The sequence below is a fragment of the Corvus moneduloides genome, chromosome 10, assembly GCF_009650955.1.
Source record: "Corvus moneduloides isolate bCorMon1 chromosome 10, bCorMon1.pri, whole genome shotgun sequence".
NCBI classification, from domain to species: domain Eukaryota; kingdom Metazoa; phylum Chordata; class Aves; order Passeriformes; family Corvidae; genus Corvus; species Corvus moneduloides.
This window is the reverse complement of record NC_045485.1, coordinates 1,531,409-1,551,563: the sequence shown is the minus strand read 5'-3', so window position 1 is coordinate 1,551,563 and position 20,155 is coordinate 1,531,409. Positions and strand designations below refer to the sequence as shown.

Here is a 20,155-nt window from a genome sequence, read left to right as displayed (position 1 = left end):
AGAAGAGTTTGGCTTTTTTCCCAATAACATAGGAAACATAATATCCTTTTTCAGTAACTACAGTAATGCTGCAAGCCTCTGCTGCTGGTTCAGCATGCAAGTGTAAATAAACACAATTTACAGAGTTACAGCATGGATATTATTGGGTAATCTGGGTAAATAGGATAACAAAATATTTATATTGTATGTTTATATAAGCCTGCTATGTCCTTGGAAAGGTCCTTTGTGTGCTTCCTCCCATGCTCCAGTGGTGGCACAGCCTGGTACAGACTGGCAGTGCCACACTTTCCGTGTGCTCCGTGTGTGCCCCACCCACGGCTCGCTGCCAGCATTTACCTGTGTCCCTGAGGGAGGGCAGCAGGAACCAGGTCCCACTCCAGGCTGTGGAAATACAGCAGCTTCTCCCCCATCTGCCATTACATCATCTCCTCGTGCTCTTACCCATAGCTACAAGCATGGCTGGAAATTACTCTTCCAGCAGGGTAACCTAGGAGCACACTGGAAAAACAATTTAAATTCCCCATTTGGCTCAGCGGCATGAATATGCCCTTGTTGGTTACGGTCCGAAGTAAGGGTATCGGTAACTCGGTATCCCTGCTGAAGCAGTTTCCGGCGACGCTCCGAGCTCCCGGCGGGTGCCGGTGCCGAGGTGCGGGAGGCGGCGGGAGATGGCAGCGGAGAGCCCCTGCGGGAGCGGCGCGACCCGCGGGCACCCGGCGCCTTCTGTCCGCGCCGGGGAGGTTCTGATGCGTTTGGATTTAAACCCAACGGGGGAAGTCATCTTAAAATAATCTGAAAACAGTCTCACCTCAGTAACTGGTTCGTAAAGACACTGGCAGTCACCCCTGGAAGGATCCAAGGCTCTTCCCTTCCGTGACTTTTTTCATCGGGAAAGAGAGGAGCTACAGGAATGACGAGGAGCGGCTCCTTCAGCCGGCGAAAAGTCCTGGCACATGCCACAGGTGTACAGGGAATTGGGCAAAAAGAGCACGGCAAGAGCCACCTTGCAGGAACGTGACCCCACTGGCACTGGCAGCTCTGCAGGGGCAGCTTCAGGGCACTCCCCGAGCACTGAGGCAGGTCCCACATTTCCCTGCTTTGGCTCCTTAATGTGTTCCTAGCCCTGGTATATTTGCTTATGGAAACAGATCAGTGCCCTGCTCTGGTAAGGAAGTCAGATGTCTCCGTCCTCATTTTGATTGCCAGCAGCTGATAAGGCCTGACACACCAAATCATGTGCTTGGGGAAGCTCCTCTCTCTGAGACGCATCCACTACTAGAGCAAGCACATGGGAGACTGTATGTGCAGTTCTTACATCTCAGCTCACAAAGGGCTTGTGTCCATATGTTCGTAGCTAGAAGCCTAGGAAAAGTCACTTGTTCAGTCTTCCGCCTGCTTTGGGGTTGAAAACGTGCTTGGAGAACTTGGAAAACGAATCCTTTCATTCCCAAAGCACAAAAATGAAGATAAAAGTAGGGAAGAATTACAAGGCATCTGTTGCACGATGAGTTGTCTCCAAATTCCTGAATAATCATGTTTATGGGAAATCTGCTTTTCTTACATCAGCTCTGGGAGCAGCTGATACAATGGAAAGATATCCCAAAGGGTATGGATGATGCTAGGAACTGTAATGTTGCTGCTGTTAAATGTACAGCATTGTAGGCCTGTGCTGTACATTAATAGCTTGGGATCTCTGTCATCAGTGTGAGCTCTTACAGCTCTGAGAGCTGTGCTTGCAGCTGTGCTAATGAATACTTTCATGTGGGATTTAATGTAACAGGTAAAGAAATAAGCTTTTCTGTCGTAGTCTGGAATGGCAGCCCTGCTCTGTGTTTCTCTACAAAAACACTGCACCACCTCACACAAAAGGTTCCCAAGGTCGTTTACTGCTAGGGTTGACTTCTAATGAGGGAGATTTTTCAGGAGTCATTTGAAGAATTGTCATGGAAGGGCTTACTCCGTTTATCAGTCAGTTCGATTGGCCATTCTCCATGGATACAATACAGGGCAAAGAATTGGGACCAACTTAGCAAGAGACCAAATGTATTTCAGAGTGGCTGGAAAGCTCTGAGTGCTAAAGAACGGTAGCTGGAGCCTTGAGAACTTTTAGCTTCACCAAAGGTCAGACAAGATGCACATTAATCTGAAAAGCTCTGTAGAACTATCAGTCCCACCCTCTGAATCTCTACTGATTTCCTCCACACTTGTCAGAACTTTGATATTGAAGGCTGTTTCTTCTCTGGAAGAAACAAAAAATTTCCAGCTGTGTTAGTCTTCAGTCCTGACTTGGGTTGGGTAAGGTAAGGTGAACATCACTATTTATCCCTGCATGATGTAAGTATGTATTTTCCTCTATGGAGCTGAACTTCTGCAGGACAATGGAAAATGAAAAAGAAAATTGGCATTTTGTTTCCAGGCCACTTAACTGATTTTTCATTTTGATTCCATTTTATGAGCCTACAGACCCTCACACACATGCATAGACATCATCTCTCTCTTTTCATCCAGCTGTCACCAGCCAGTGTTGCAAGACACTGACCTTTGATTGCAGCTGAGGTCTGCTCCTCCAGCTTTACTGTCTTTATTGATATGGTGTCACAGTCAACATAAATTGTCTCTTCCATTGAGAAGATCCAGCATCAGAGGGTTAATTCTGTCATGCATCATTCTTGTGAATTGGTAAGAGTGCAGCTTGTGCATGACAGGCTCCAGAGGTTTCTGTAAGATGCAGATGAGGTGAATATTCCAGTTAAGATAGTACCTCATAAATTATTTTCTAACAAGTCTCCCCTTGGGAACTGCAACCCTGTTTAGGCTTGTACAGACTTGTCATCAGGTATGAGATTCTGAAATCTAGTAAAAAATTAGCCCTAAACTAATACCTCAAAGTCATATGTGCAAAGTAATATAAAGTGAAGAGATGCAAACCTTCTAGAAATCAACCTCTTATAACGCCAGGATAGTTATCAATCCTTTCTGCAAGTCTTTAAGCAAGAACAACTGGTTTTGTCCTTTTTTTTTTTTTTTTTTTAATTACTATATTCAGTGATACTTTAATATCCTTGATTTGTCCTTAAATATCACATAAAGTCACTGTTTGATTTATGAGGTTTAAAAAAGTCTTTATTAATGGTACTGTGGGGGTTTCACAATAAATGTAACAGCATGGTGCCTGGAATAAGAACCAAACCTCATTCACACTCCCAGGTGAGAGTTACCAATACCTTTTAACCATCAGATTGGGGAAAAATGATGAATTCCTCTAATGAACAAGTGAATTGGGGGGGTCAAACCAATTGGCAAATAAGCTTTTATTGAAAGGGAAGTTTAAAGGTTCTCGTGAAAGAGAAGATAAAGCCTTTTCTGTCAGTTATTGCAGTCTGCTTGAGAGCAGTTCCATCATTAGGAAGGTGCTGCACTGAGGCTGGGCAGTGTGTGCTTTCAGTTCTGCTCCTGTTAACAAAAAAAAGGATTTGTTTCTTCATGTGACTCTACCAGGCCAGTCACCACAGCCCTAAAAGGGTCTGAATGTTACTGCAGCATTAGGATCTTGGTAACCGGACAGAGTAAGACTGAAAAAACAGGACAGTAATGGCTGGAAACTTAGAGATAACCAGAGCATGGACAGAAACACAAAATTGTTTTTATAAGAACCTCACAAAGCTTATCTTGTAGGGAAACATCCACTGAGGGGTGTGTGTACACCTATAACCCAATTAATGCTTCCTACCCAGGAAAGCATTACTGAGAAAGGTACAAGGAACAGAGCAGCAAATTATTCTGGAGAAGTGGCTCACAATTTCCCACAGCACTTTGTAATGTGCTCTTAGTTCATCTGATCTAGCTTGTGACTTCTTAATGGATGTGCTTTTTTTGCTTTAATTACTTCCACAAATTGTCAAGATGTCAACTGTAATTTTTTACCCTAGTTTATATGAGTTCCCTTGCCCAAAGGATTGTCCGAGAGGACTTTGCTTGCTGTGTTTCCTCTTCTTGATTTATTCTGAAAAGCATTGACAGGAAAGCTAAAAATACCTGCAAGATAGTTAACAAGAGAGTTTTAATTGCAATAAGGGCAACAACACATTCAGAGTTGAAAATTATCTTGCACATTCAGGAGCCATGAAATCAAAACTTGGACGACCTATCTAAAAACCACAGTTACCAGCCTAGGACACAAGCTCTAGTTTGCATGTTCTAATCCTCTTGAAAAGAGGGATTTAGTAGCCTTATAAGCTGTATTCCAGCTCAGTGATTTCAGAGTGACTTTCAAAGGCATTTCATAGAAGAGCTCAACTATGCTTAAGTGCTCTTAGGACCAGGTCACAAAACTTCACTTCGCTTCTTGTGTTTCTGCAAAGAGCTCAATCTGTACTCAAGCTTTGGTTTCTAGAAGCTCTTTCCAGGCTTGTTTAGAATTATTATTATTTTCCCTGGATAAAATATCTTGAGATTCATAGGATAATATGCAACTATTAAAATACAAACACAATACCTACTGTATGTGGTTTAATTTCAATTTTTCACTTACCAGTGTCTCCCATCTTTTTTGTGTAGGCATTCACAGTTCCTCATGCACAGCCTGTGGACTGAACAAACTCTTCTTCCTCTTGAGTGACCCACAACAAAGGATTCCTGATCAGCCAGAACCCTAACAAGAAACAGTTTACAATGGTTTCACAATTTATTAAATAACTATTTCAAAATTATTTCAGTTGCATCTGGATCTTTTTAATCTTTTACCATCACAGAAGGAAACCATGTTATTCAAAATCACACCTGAGCTGTCCATACAGCACCACTCATCTGTGCCTGACAAATCAGGAGCACGGCCCAAAAAAGCAGGAATCCTTACACAGCTCTTCCTTTGTCTACACTACACACTTCCAAGTCTTTTCACTTCATCTAGGCTTTCTATTATTATAGAGATAGAAAATTAATCAGACTAACCATAACTTCCCAGCTCTGGAATTCTCTGGGAGATTCTTGAATTATTTGGGAGATACTCCTTGATGTAAAGAGCTGGGGCATAATCACATTACATTTTATTTTATGTACATTTCCAGCATCTGTAGTTTTGGAAAAGGGGTTGGCATTTACATGCAGGATAATTTAAAAGTCAGGCAAATAAATCACTTATTTGAAATCCTGAGCTTTTAAAGCTATCTCAAGATTTTTCCAAGAACTTTCCAAGAAATGAAACGGCCTTAGGTGAAAGATGGCCTTTGGAAAAATTACAGGGCTTTGCCAAAATGGTGCCAAAGTCAACATATGATACACAAATATCACACTTGTTTCATCTCTTTCTGCTGCAAAAAACCTCTTTCAAATTGTTTCAGTGGTTGTCCTGCACACCTTGCAGCTCAGCTCTCACCACAAGCATTGCATTGAATGCCTATCACTCACTTGACCATCTATTCTAATTTTTGTTATATCAGCAGTTTGTGATGCTAATTAAAAGTAGATTTACCTATCTCACACTACTTACATTTATTTTTTGAAATGAAAGTAATTCACCCTCCTGCATGAATTAAGTCTTGTCTGCCTGTGTTTTGTTTTTAAAATTTTTTCTTCAGCTGTTTGGTGGAACAGGCTTAAAACAAGGTCTTGAAGTACTATAATGAGATTTCCTACTACAGGCTGTAAAGATTATTTTCATAATTTGAATAATCAACACCCTTATCTCTTTGTCAATTTAAACACTATGAGCAATTCACTCATATAGTTCTGACTAGAATAATGTTTAAAAAAAGTGATAAAATGAGGAAAAGCTGTTTAATTGCACCTAGGTTCATCACAAAATACTTAGCTTTTACTGATTCTGACATTAAATACAGCACCCTAAAAGCTGGCCCTGTTAAGGACTGAGGAATGAGTGGAGTTTGGTCCTTTTAATGCTGTGTGGAGTTTTACAAAGGCCTCACGGTGTGGTAAGGAAAGTGTGGTGCTCTCCTTGCAGCAGAAACCCTGAGGTCTCTCCACTGGGATGGCAAGATAGTTCTACATGTTTAAGCAGCAAGATTCCTCTCTCAAGCTCAAGCAAGGGGAAATGACACCAGAAGTAAAAAACCCAGGAAATGTTTTCCCAGAATGTGTCAGTTTATGTCAGTGTTGGAAGGAGAATTTTATCTCCACTTACCATCTTGTCTGAAGCTGACATTGTCTCCTTTGATAAGGAACTGATACTTACACTGTTTCATCCAGTTACTTCATCCAAACACTAAAGCATCAAAGCTGAAGCGATGACTCTTAAGCGTGATGAACAGGAAAGCAACACAGAGAAAATTCCTGTTGATGTGGTATAGATGTGCTCAAAATTTAATATGGATGCATTTTCAGGTTGTCCCATTAGATGCTCGATCTCAAATTTCGCAGCCCAGAGCAGGTTCTCCTTCGGAAAAAGAATATCAGAGTAAAGCTGTTTGTAAACTAACTCTGTTACAAATAATTCAGGTTATTCACAGTTTGCCTCTATCTGCAATTCATTACAAGCAGCACTTCTTACAAAGAGAACAGAATATTTAATTATAAACTAGTACCTCAGATCACCTTAAGGCTACATACATCAATGCTCTGGTGAACAAACAGCTTGTGCCTTGAACAGGTTTGTTGGTTTCACCGTTTTACATTTGAATTGTGTAGGAATTAGGATAAATACTAGACCATTTCAACACGGGAAGGGGCAGGAATAGTACCAGAAACAGTTCAGATATAGAGACAGGAAGAGTATGTGAGGATCAGCACCACCAATACCCAGCAGAAGAAATGACCGTAACATCTGAAGTGGCTCATGAGATTTCACAGCAGATATTCACAGTGAAACTATAGAGAGAATCCAAGATGTACCTACTTTGATCTCTTTCAAAAAGGTTTTCTTATAAGGTATTAAAAGGTTAATGGTACAGTAATACTTTACAGCAGAAAGTGAGTTCTCTGTGTAATGAGACTTGTCACTGACATACTCTTTGACAGCTTAACTTGCAGCAAAGCAAAGTATGAAACAATGTATTATCTCAATTAAGATTATTTAATGTTGTTATAGATTCCGGGGAAAAAAGGCAAATTGCAAGCAAGTACCACTCAACTTTTCTAATGAAATACGTAATCTACTAATTCTAAAAAGTTGTATAAAAATAATTTTTCTCACAGCAATTACACCTCAATCTGTTTTGGAAAAGGAGAGGCATTTTAACATAAGTTTCCAAAGGTGTGGATTACTTTTCAGCCCATTGTGCTCTTATGTGCTGTAACTCCCATTGACCACAGAGAGGCCGACAAATTATGTGCTACTTCTGCTGGCTGCCTTCAAATTCACATTAAAAATCAGTTTCACAAGATTCTTACAAAACTTGTTGCAAGTTTGCAACACTTGTGGTAATATCCTAGCTCCATAGCATCCTTTTTGTTCCTTTTACTTACAATCTACAGAGCACTTTTGTTTTCAAAATATAGAAAGGAAATGACAAAAAGGACTAATTTCATAATTCTGTTTTGGCTGATTCTGTATTCCTGTTGTTACTCTCTATGCTGATTTTTTTTAACACATCCATCCCACATTCTAAGAATCTAAATCTTTCCTGACTTTCTTTTGTCATTTAGTTCCATTTTAGTTATGCTTAAATACTTCTAACTCCCAATCAGAAACTCATTTTTTAAGAGAAAGTCAAAGTAATGTCAATGAGCTTTATATCAAACATATAATGTTAAGAAAGCAATTAGAGAACTAATGGTTTTGCTCTATTTTTTAAATTAAATGTCAAGTAATTTATAGCTGATTTAAAGATTCTAGTGTTGCACTGGTGCCATGGGATCCTGTTTGTTTCAAGCAGCTATAAACCTATGCTTTTAAAGAAAAACACCCCACAGAGTTCCCAGCACCAAACCCACAGACTTCACGTTGTAATAGACTTTGGACAATAATAATTATAAATTGAGAAGTTCTGTTATAAATTATTCTGGCCAGGGCTATCTGCTGACATAATTCAGATGTTAAATAGATTGCAAACCGACCTTGTTTGTTGGCAAAGCCTGAGAGGAACTGCCTTAAAGAACAAGAGTAGGAGTGTTTCATGCCTCTGCTCCACTTGTTGCAGAAGACTGGAAAGTGGATGTTGGTAAAAAGAAATAGGTTGGTCAACATCCAGCTCATTCCTTCTATTTTTCATGTGTTTGATGTACAATTTAAATACAACTTCCTCCCCTTTCTGAAGGGCTCAGTTGATCAACATGTATATACACATATTCCAAAACACTACTCAAAACTATTTCCTAACAATATCTGACACAGATGTGTGCCAACCAGCAAGAAAATATCAGTAACAAGCTTCCAACTCTAATAAAAAAGGTCAGGTCTGCTTATCAGTATTGTTTGCCTAAACATGGGTTCAACTCACACCTACCCAGAACAGCCATAAACTTCAGACACAGTCTGTGTGTACATGTGCTGTACTGTGACTGCCATCCCTGCCTCACTCTGCCAGGGTCCTACAAGTGTCCCTGGAAAGAAATCCTATTTCAAGCTAGTACAGAGGACAGAGTACTGAGAGCAGAAAACAGCTTTGTCATTTTGCAGATGAGCTGGAAATAATTTCCAGTTCATTTAGGTCTCTTTTCTTTGTCCAGAATCTTAAGGAACCAGGTTGTTTCCCTTTAAAAGCAAACTGGTGCTTTCTTTTTTTCTCCCCCCATTGCCCTCAGTCTGGTCATTGCCTTAGACTGGTTTTGACACAACGTTTGTTACAGGCATTAGCTGATGGCCATGGACCCTGTGCTGTACATCACAATACAGATTGTTTGGGCACTTCAGTGACTGGTAGAAGCCCTAATGACTAAACCCTAGGTGTTGTTGCCTCTTGGTATTTTAAAGCTTAAACACTTGTTTCCAAAATTACTTGAAACTAGAATTCCTGGTGACAGTTACAACCTTGGGGGCAATTCAGTGCAACAGGAAACCTCTAGTTGAAGAGATGGATATGTGACAAGCAAATCACTTCCTTACTCTGCGGATACAGTTTCATGCCAGTCACTTTAATACAATAGTATGTAGGTGGCATTTGGCTTGCAAGGGTCTCATCACTAAGGAAATAATTTTCCATGCAGGTGCACAGCCTCCCATAAATATTGGAAGCTACACACAGTGTTTGTGCTATCACTGCCTTCTGTTGGGTGCACTGTTGGGTATGCAACAGCAATTCTTTCCAGTTCGAATACATTATTCAGCCTGGGTCTTCTTCACCTTTTCACAACCAAGAAAAGCCCTTCCAGCCTTTTGCAGCAATGAAACATTAAACTACTTCGGTAGTTTAAAATGGCCACAGAGTCAGGCCTGTGGATCTTTCCAACTGGTTTTGTTGCATAAGAGCCAAAGTGAACCACTGGGAGCCCAAACAATACTTTTATTCAGTTTGCAATGTTTCTGATATGATAGGCTTGTCCACAGTGAAGATTCTAGATGCGGCAGTAAAATAATTGCTAGACTCAATGCAGTTTCAGGAACAGTAGAGATCCATTGGTATAAAAGAGTTGGAACCCTGGGTTCAGAGAATTCCAGTCTTTCAGTGCTGACAGGCAGTGATCCTCAAAAGCACACTGCATTTGACCTGAGGCCTTGGGAAAAGCTTCCCAGATTATGTGATAGCACTGAGATTGTTGCTGTGTAATTAAAAAAGAATTTTGTTCTATCACTGGGTGGAATATGTAAAGATGTAGAAAATTTATGTTTCTGGGATATAGAAATATACATGTAACAAGATGAAGGATTTTGGGTGTAGGTTAGTTCTTCCTCTTTCTTCTTCTTCACAAGCCTAAGTAATGTGGTATTGGTTCAAAAAACCAGCAGTGCAGAACATGAGTGATTAGTTACTGGATTATAAGTAAAACTAAATTAGTTTTACTTAAATTAGCTGATATGGAGCTTTGGAGTTATGTTGTCATCAGCTGAAGTTCTAGTCTTGAATCGAATTTACCCATAATTGGGTAGTTTGGGCTTTAAAAGACCTTGGAAGGTAGAACTCTGGGGCCACTATCACCTTGTTAACTTAGAGGCACATTCTGTGCAGCTACACTACAGAGAAGAAATAATAAACATCTGAGTCCGAAGAAAAATTCCACATCTCCTGCATTTCAATCCAAACTCTGAGTAAAAGGACAAAAGACAGAGGCAGAGAAAGAAAGAACAAAATGGAAAATTTAATATAAAAGCACCTGCAAAATCAGGTTCTAATTCTGCCAAAAGTGCAGTGAAGATATCACATATTGGGATTAACAGTCTTCTGAAACCTGAGCTATTACTCTGGATTTTGGAGCAGTTCTCCAACTGATGGGAGCCTTAGGACAAGTTATCTGCCTTACAGAAGACACCAGTAGCCTCCACAAAATATTGTGAGGGAAAAACTCATTCAAGAGTCTAAATTAGTCTCCTGAAGGTTGACTTCATTGCTTAGCAACATAAACTAAATTCCTCTTGCCAGATTTCTCATGGTTATGTATTTCAACAACAGCATCAAGACAATCTCAAAGCAGAATATTCATCTTGGGATCATAGCAGTCATGAGATCATAGCTTTTACAGTTTGCCAACACATACTTCGCCTTGTTGAGCTTTGCTGTTCAATTAGAAGATGCCACTTCAAACACTGAGAAACAAGCCTGATGGTAACAGTCATGCAATTATGGCTGAGTACTCATATTGTTAGAACATGATAGACCAGGTTTCACAATTATTAAAGTAATTAAAAAAGGTCTTTGGTCAGCTGGCAGCAGCAGAACTACCAGGGTGGGTGAAGAAGGCACAGTCCTTGAAACAAGAGATGCTGCTGCATGTTTCAGGCTCCAGTCTGGTTTTGAGGCCAAAGACTCATTTACAGCAGGAGCTGTATATGGCTGGATTCCATATACAGCCATATACATGTATATTATATATACGTGTATATATATATACCTAGTTGCAGGTACTGTTTGATACACCTTTCTCAGTCTTTCTCTGTAGTATTGTACAACAAACATGTCATGCAATGATATTGGACCTGGCTTGTATCTTCTAATCCTAAGAAGGACACTGACATAAAGAGAGAGAAATGCTATCATCCCTGTATCATGCACCTTTCCCTGATTCACTGGAGAGCATGTGGCCTTATTCCTGAACCCTTCTTTTCATTTTTCTTTGTATCAGAACCAAGTCAGAGCCTTTAGAAACAATGCTAAACAAAAAAGAAGGGTAATTTCTGCTTTGATCACATGATACTCTGTCCTTACATACAGCTATCTTAAACTAGATTTGTGTCTACTGAAAGTACTTTCCAAAGCATGGTTAAAAGAAAAGAGTCCACGTCTTAGAATGAAAGCAATTGATAGAAACCTGCATTGCAGTTGCAGCGAAGCCCTTTGGACACACTTTGGTGGAGGTTGTCATGCTGCTTGTGTGGTGAAAGGCATGAGACCATCAGAATCCCCCTGAAGGAGCCTGGGATGATGGAATAAAGCATGCCTTATTCTGTTTTAGTACTCAGATGAACCACACAATTATCAAATTAGCACTTCATTCGCTTTGTTTTATTGAACCTAAGTCATAGCATATTTTACAATTCCACAGGACTTGAGCTACTGTGGCTTAAGAGTAAATTACAGAACAGTAGTTTAATGAAATTCCATGTTGGCTAAGAAAATATAACCTAATTTTGCTAGTTACAAGATTTGCAGGTTAAACAGAGTTTCATTAGTTCAGTGTACGAAGTCAGCATGGTTGTTGAGATAATTTAACGATTCTGTGTGTAGAGAACTAAAAAAAAATTGTTTCTAAGGCGGTGAGGTGGCACTGATGCTTTTCTTTCCCTTTCTGCTTGAAATCATGGGATCCTTTACAACAAACCTTAAAATGGATAAAAACCTAAAAATTGATTAAAAACTAAAAATACAATGGCTAGAAGAATCAAATGCAAAATTCTAAAAAACTCACTAAAATTAGGAATTATAAAGATCCTGAGGAAACCTAATATTGCTAAATACATTACCAAAGCTGTATTTGGTACTCCTTTTTTTTACTAAGATATGTAGCTGGAAAGGCTGAATTAACAGGTTAAAACGAGCAACAGCTGTAAAATTCTCTACAGCTAAAAACAACTGGTTTTAGTAGCATATCTCACTTCTACTATGAAATTCATGGCCTTGTAGTGAAGACAGACTTAAAGAAGGCATCCTTTTTGTCTCTATCACACCAAATCACTTTTAGCTGCTGCTGGGGGCCTTGCTTAGCTGGAAAGTGTGTAATATGCTGCAAGGTTTACCCAGGATTTTCATTTCTATTTAGACACATCTCCTTATCTGAGTCACAAGTTTTGTTGTCGAGGGACAAAGGTATAACTTTACAGACACTCCAATATAGGGGTTTGTATTCTTCGGGTAATGAGAAAGTAAAAAATCCATTTTCTAGAGTATTTTATTAATGCACGGATATTTTTATTTTTGGGTAATCTTATTAAGCAGAATGACAAGCCTTTCTAGCAAACACAGCCCACTGGCATGTGGCAAAACACTGTGCACACTTTAAGGAATTGGGATTACTAGCTGATACTGCTGAAGAAGGGATTGTCACTGTGCAAAGGCCAGGAACTGTGTTCTCCCCATTTATGCTGTGTAGACCCTTTCTCCAAGCATGATTTCTCCAAGGATTAGTTTTCTCCTCGCAGTTGTATAGTAGAAATCACTTAGACTTTACAATAAATGCTAATTCTCATGATTCTGAGGCAAACACTGGAACTAAAGAGAGCAATTTCTCAGCTGATATGGAGCTTTGGAGCTATGTTGTCATCAGCTGAAGTTCTAGTCTTGAATCGAGAGAGGGACAGATAGAGAAAAACAGGAATTGACTTTATTCAGATGTGTTCTACTTTCCCAATATTTACAAATCAGAAAATATTTCCTCAGTGTATATAAACTCCATGAATATTAATTATTTAAACATTTTAAATCTACGCCACGGTCAAGCAGCCAAGGGTGGGGCCATATTTAATAAGTGTTAAGTACCTCCTCTTGAGAAATGAAGACTCCTGGCTTTCAACACAAGTTAGGTGGTAATTTGCTGTTGGCATTGGAATATACAAAATGTCAGCTCTCCTGGAATACTGATGGGACACATAAGAATGCTAGTGGGGTACATCTCTGCCTTCATTCTGCCTTTTGGCCCTGCTCCCGTAGGTGCACTCAGCTGTAATCTCAAGGCCTGAACAGAGTAGTTTACACTCAAGCTTACATTAAAGATATAAGGCCTAGTTAAAAGGAAAGACCCAACTCTTTCACTCTGCAATTCACTCAAATATTCACCTCTGATGCTCCAGTAGCACTACTTCCCACAGGTAGAAGGGCAGCACAGTCCATGCTCACCATGCCATCCACCAGCACCTCCAGCAATGGAGCAGGCTGCAGGAGGAGCCCCTGCTGACTCTTGACTTTCCTTCCATTCGTGGCTGAGTCAGTGGCACACTCTACCAGAGAAGCTTTATCCTTTTCTTCCCAGTGTGCAACCCAGAAAGATTTTTAGCTACGAATTTTTTAAAGTTATCAAAAAATGTTGACTTAGCAAAGATTTTATCAGCTTTGCCTTAATTGCTAGGAAGGAATAACCAGTGATAAAAATCATGTGCCTTATTAATATATAAATAAATTATGATAGCAGTCTTTCTATCTCTAGGAGGTTGGCTGAAAAACAGCTTGTCATGGTTGGGTGGCATTTACTTTTCTATCTGTCAATATTTGGAGGATTTTATTACTTTGCAGTGCCAAGTTTAAAATGGCTAATGGAAATACTAAAATGGAATTAATCTAACTAAATAAAACTGGTTCTCTGTGTGCTATTCCCTTGACAGTAACTTAATGTGCTTTCTGAAACAAAGCTATGGTGGAAAAATGGGTTATGTTTAAGTTTATATGTTGTTCATTTACTTACTCTCAGAAACTTTCTTTTCCAGCAGAGGCAAGCCATGGTGCTTTATGATAACTATACCTCAAATATTTACACAGGACAGAAGGTTAGAGGTGGCCAGAGGGTTTCCAGATCCACTGACTCACCAAATGTTCTATTTTTGGAAAACACCCATAACACAGTGGCAGCTAATTACCTGTGTCAGTAGCAGCACTGCGCTCCACAGGTCAGTCCTACGAAGTCTGGCCAGCCTAACAGGGATGTCTTAACATGAAAATTACACACACCTCTAGCTGGGACTGCAGTGTTTAACAAAACTCTGGGTGTCAACAGAAGACCTGTGCCAAAAAAGAACCCTCTTGCCAAATTAGCTTTGCTGCCTGCAGTGACAGCACCATTTTGTCATCTGTGGGCTGGATGCAGCCTGCATTTTCTGAGGGGCACTCCATCATACCTAGAATAGTTGCTGTCCAGAGACATCAATAACAGGAATATTTCTAGTCTATTCATGAAATAATCACAGAATAAGATAATTAATCTCCCTTTATACTTCTCATTGCACCATTTTTAAACTTTATACACTGACTTCTATCTTTTTCAGAAGAGTTTAATGAGTTACTTCAGTAAAGAAATACACACTTCCACTTTGGAAAGCAGGACACAGAAGACCCAGGAAATGAAACAAAACTCTGAAAAGAGTGCAAGCGTTAACTGCTGAAAGAGAGTTGAACTGAAGAACCAGTAAGGCACCAGAAGCTGAGAAACACAAAAGATGATATCATTGTCAAAGCAGCAACTACTCCCAGCCAAGATCTGGGAGCTGTGGGAGGTAGGCAGACATGCCTCAGGTATCTGCAGTAGACCTCCTGTTCCATGCACACACACAGGGGTGCAGCTCCAGTGGATCCCACAGCTGTTACCAGCAAAGCTCTCTCGCAGTTGTCGGCACAGATGCGTAAGGAGAGTCCAAGGCAGAAACAAGACATGCTAATAATGCACACGGGACTTGGAGATGGCAACAGCCTTTCCAATCTAGGCACTGAAAACACAGCAGGTGTTTCAGAAGTACATTGAGAGAAAAGGGTATGGGAAGAAACTACAGCACAAATGTTCTTTTGAGTTCACCCACCTTGCTTACAACTCCCTGACATTTACTTCCTACCTACAGATTCACGTTAGACAAGTCATTAAGCTTTGTCATTAAGCTGAGCTGAGCTCAGACTCGGTCCTAGTACAAACACACCACAAGTGTGGGACTTTTTGGCACCTTGGAAAGATTCATGGCAATTCCTTCTTCACTTCCCACAGCCTATGTGAAGTCTCATTCACTTCTTCATTTTAATATTTTAAGATGTCACTATCAGCACATCCAGGTGTTACCTATCACTGCAGGGAGCCTCTGGAAACTATGCAGATACATCATTAGTCCACAAGAGATAGATGCAATCCAATTATTTCTAATTTACTACAGAGTATCACCCATGACATCCAAGTCACCGAAAAGGAATGCAGTAGAGACCGAAAGGCAGAGTTTCTGTGAGCCATGCTCCACCTTCTGGCTTCTTATCAGTTTCACTTTTTCAAATGCCTCAACTTGTCCAAGGTCCTTTATCACTCATTTGTAAAACTGCCATTCAGATGAAATGTCACTTTTTATCTTATGTCTACAGAGCCATGCTGTCTTCTGCCATCATCATCTTCAATGGAACCTTCTCCACTCTTCCCTTAAAATTTTCTCTGAGCACCAGAGCCCAACTGACACTGGAGGGATTCAAGCACCGTGACTCATTCCAAAAGAGATGGAACAAGAAGGCTGGAAGTGACTCACTATGAGATAGCACAACATTTTGTCTCTTGGGACAGTCATGGTGCCTGTACATTACCTCACATCAGAATAAGGCAAAGTCAGTCAGCTCAGTCATTGCTCCAGAGCATGAAACAGGGTAATAAGATAACACAATCCTCAACCTAACTCTACTTCATAATTGCTTGCAAAAATACTCAATTCATAGACCAAATTATCTTTTTAGCAATAAATATTCTGCTGAGCAAGTCTCATTGGCAGCAGCATAGCATTAGCTGGGTAATCTGCTGGGAGTGGACTTAGTAATGCTACATCAGTCTTGATCTTCATTCCAACTTCTTTTAGACCTGGAACTGGTCTGCAAAAGATCCTATCTGCACTGTCCCATGTAAAACTCAACATTCAAGACCACATAACGCCACTGCTCAGAAGTTATACAAATTCACTTGACCTCTGAATTAAATGCAAGAATTAATGTTGGATTTTGTGGCCCTTCCTTGAGCATTTCCCGGCAGCATCAGCTCCTCCTGTGACTCTGCTTTCAGGGATATTTGATTGTTAGTCTACATGCAGAAACACTTTCTCATAAGACACACCTATAACTGAAGGTTATCTCTAGAATTATACATGTAGCTTTAAAGATAAAGTCATGAATTCTGGCACTTATAGCTAGGACCCTGGACAGACACATTGTCAAAAATGTCACAGTATATAATGCTATACAACTCACAATTAAATGGTGTAAAGATATTATCACTGCAAGAAATATAAAGCTCCCTAACAAGTTAACATTGAACCATGCCTCTTCCAGTCTGCAGTTACAAAATAAAGAAGTTACAGGAGTCTTGAGCCTACAGAAAAATTTATACACAGGGTGCAGCCTTGTGTTCCAAAATTATTTTTCCACAAACTGATGAAAAACATGTTGACAGCAACTATTTGTAATCCATCAGTAAATCAATTTTTCCCTATAGACTCCTGGGTTGTAATGAACTTGTTCATTCTGAGTGCTCTGATCTTACAGATTGAAATGTGAATCTTGTTGTCGTTGTGGTGTGGTTTACATATAGGGAGGTATAGTTTTGTGGGAACTAGCTTTATCCATAGCAAGGAAAAAAAAAGAAAAAAGATTTGAGTCCCTTCTCAGGACTGGAGTTCAATGTCTATTAGGTTGTAGATGAAGCAGCTCTTAAATCTGGGGGTTTTATATACCAGATAGACTCTTCGAATCATAAAAATACTACCAGGATTTCTTTAAAAAATATTCTGTGGAGGAGTTGTTCATTTTGATGGGACAGCATCGCTTCTGCTGAATTTGTTTAGCTGAATGCATTGCACTGAACTGTAGACCTTTAAATTGATTTCTCTTCACTTTAATAAAATTCTCTGATGCTAAAATGAGTTTATTACACTTATGTGTTTGTTGGCCAAGTAAGATCAATATTAAAGGTAGGACCTGTAAAAGTTGGTGAGTTTGCTCCCAGAATTTAAAAGACTAGCTGCACATGAAGGTCCATGTTGCTGCTTATGGGGTGCCCTGTGGTTCATGCATTTCTTCTTCTTGTAGAAACTGTTCCAAATATTTTTTGGATATGCAAGTACCATGAAGGTGATTTAGTGGTGTTTGTATTTCCAGGGGATTTGACTCTGCAGCTCATAGCCTGGAACATTCCCTAACCTGTCATTATAAAACTCCAAGTCTCGCTCCCTCCCATCACCACGGAGGAGAGATACTGACAGCAGCTCATTGTCATTCCCATGTGCTCTTCCCATCACCAGAAGTGCTGCTTATGCAGTTCCATTATCAACTCATCCTTATTCTTCTCGTTGCTGTGCTGTCAAATTCAGAATCTTGTCACTGACACTGATGAGTGATCTCCTTGTTTGCCCAGCCATTCCTTGACAGGTCTAATGCTGTTGCACTTGCTCCTGACAGACCGAGGCAGGGAAACCTGCCCACGCCCTTGGGAATTCATCAAGTCTGTTTTCTGCTTATGGACTTGCAAGCAATTCCATTGTGTGCTGTTCTCTTTTGTTACGGCTGTGCCACGAGTTTCTTTTTGAACTTCTGGGGAGTTATCAGCCCAACCAAGGAAATGGCAAGTGAACTTCACCTCCCAGCTATCCAAACATTGTTGGATTGGAAGGGAGATGAGGAAGCAGTGAGCAGAGGGCCAAGAGAAGGGCAAGAGGGCAATAAGTGGGATTCTGTGGCAATCTCTTTCAGGCTGTTGCAGTGCCTGAATCAGAAAGTATCTGAATCAGAAAGAGGTTTCTGTTCCAGGCACCTGAAACAGGATCCTCTGTGGTAAAAATCTCCACAAACTCTTAAGAAACAGAACGATGGCTGAAAATAAACAGTGGCCGAGGAATGTTTGCCTTACAAAACAATTTCAAGAAGTAGTTGAAAATGTTCTTGATGCTATTTTATACTGATACTCCATTTTTATACCCTAGAGCAGATAAAAACTGTGATAAAAACCAGCTCTTGTATTAGTGGTACCTCAAGGAAGGCTTAGTCTGACAAAGTAGTGAGTGCCCTAAAATGCAGTTCTACAGTAACTGAGGCTGGGACATGACTACAGCAATTTTTTTTTCTTTTAAAGTTGCTCTTTTGCATCAATTCCTTAAGCTATCACTTCTACCTTAGTCAAGTTATTTCCTACAATCAAAAATTTCACTGTTTCACACATGAACATGGTTAAAACCAGAGAGGCTGCCAGAGCCTCTGAGAGAAGCACAGACAGTGAAGAAGGGCATAGAAGAACATGTTTACCTGTGGTTCTTCCAGGCCTACACAGCTGCAAAACTGCAGCACCTAATCTGCACCAACAAATATTTCAATGCTTGAACTAGTAGAAGCCATGAGATATTGCTGATTTAAATATACAAGAGTTAGTAAAGGACTAGGAAGTAAGTCTGCCTCATCATAACGTTCACCTGACCTTTCCAACACTCTCATTCCCACTCAGTTCAGAAAGTGGCATTGCAGACATTATAACATTTCATTTGCATGTCTAACAAATATTACTTTGACATGTATTATCAAAATGTGTCACTTTTGATAAAGATACTATAAATCTTCCATATGCTTAGTCAGTTCTTCAGTTCATCACTAAGTGGGGTACTAAGAGATCTGGAACGTTCCACAGTTGAGATCAATTCTGAGACATAAACTATGTAAAATTGCACACAGAAAGTGAAAAAAGCAATTTTAACATGAGAATGAGGTGTCCTACATGCCCAAAGTTCATTGCCAGGAGCTTTTTCTAAAAAGCAGCCCAAGTACCTGGAGAATCATGTCTCCTGTTGAATTATACTTAGCCATCTTGCTTTGTTTACATACTTCAGATGTTGCTGTTGAGCTCTCCTCTAGGCATGAAAGACGTTGAAATTTTACCAAAGGCAAAAGCAATATGTCTGCAGTTTGCAAAATGATTTAATTACTTCTCAGTTGGTTGGCAGGAGTGATGCTGAAAGCCACACAACGAAGTTGCAATCAGTTGTGTGCATATGCAAGATTACATTTTAAGGAAAGGAAAAGAAAAAATGGTTGTTGCAAGTGCAAGACATGAAAAATGACCAGAGCACTGAAAGCTGAGGCCAGAATTTCTGAAGATATTTAGGTAATAAACTGGTCATATGTGGTCAAGATCAACTTTCTCTCAAGTTCTAAATTACTATATTTTGTTTCATTACTTTTTAAATGTCCCGAGTCTTGTAGTAAAACAGTTTATTAGTTTTGTTTGCTTTTCTCTCTTCCTTCAGACGGAGAAACAAATTTCAGATTTTCTGATTTACACTAAATAGTGGGGAGGAGGATGATTGTGAGGATTTTATTGCTGCAAAACTGGCACATCAGTTATTTGGGGAGGTACTTGCTCATCTCGTCAGCTATCTTGTGTACTAATTAAACTGATAGATTATTAGCCAGGGAGAAATCTTCAAAGCTGTTTTTGGAATGCTGGAGGCACTTTGCCGAATCAAAAATGCAAACAGCTTGATGGTTAACAGGATGTAATTAAATGCACAAGTGATGTTACAGCACTGCCTGTGGGTTTTCACAAAGCCTTCTTCCTGCTCCCACCCCAAACCAGGTATGTTACTGGCACTACACTGAGTAACCCCTGAACACTTACCTTTAATATGCTGCTGGCTTGTTCTTTGGAGAAGCTTATTCTTTATTGACATTTTTATTTGCTTAGCATATTCTACCTTGCATGCAGTGTTGACACTACACCCCAGCCGAGGTCTGCTTGCACATGGGGTCACAGGCCAAGTCATTTGTGCAATATGCACAGAGGCAGCAATTATACCCTCCAGTATTGCATTTAAATAAACCTTAGAAAAGCCTGAATAACCCTGAAAAGAAAAATCCTATTCAGCATGTTATTTCTATCCAAGCAAGTGTACAGTCTGATCCCATGATGATAAAAC

The 20,155-nt window shown here is 39.9% G+C and overlaps 1 long non-coding RNA gene across 1 annotated transcript; it reads right to left on the bottom strand.

Annotated features, from left to right (window-relative positions):
* Positions 1-3,101: 3,101 nt before the first annotated feature.
* Positions 3,102-8,093, bottom strand: LOC116448856. Its single transcript, XR_004242131.1, has 4 exons — positions 8,011-8,093; positions 6,191-6,391; positions 4,532-4,651; positions 3,102-4,035 (listed from the first exon to the last, which is right to left on the bottom strand). It is a non-coding gene; the product is annotated as an uncharacterized LOC116448856 (long non-coding RNA).
* Positions 8,094-20,155: the final 12,062 nt, after the last annotated feature.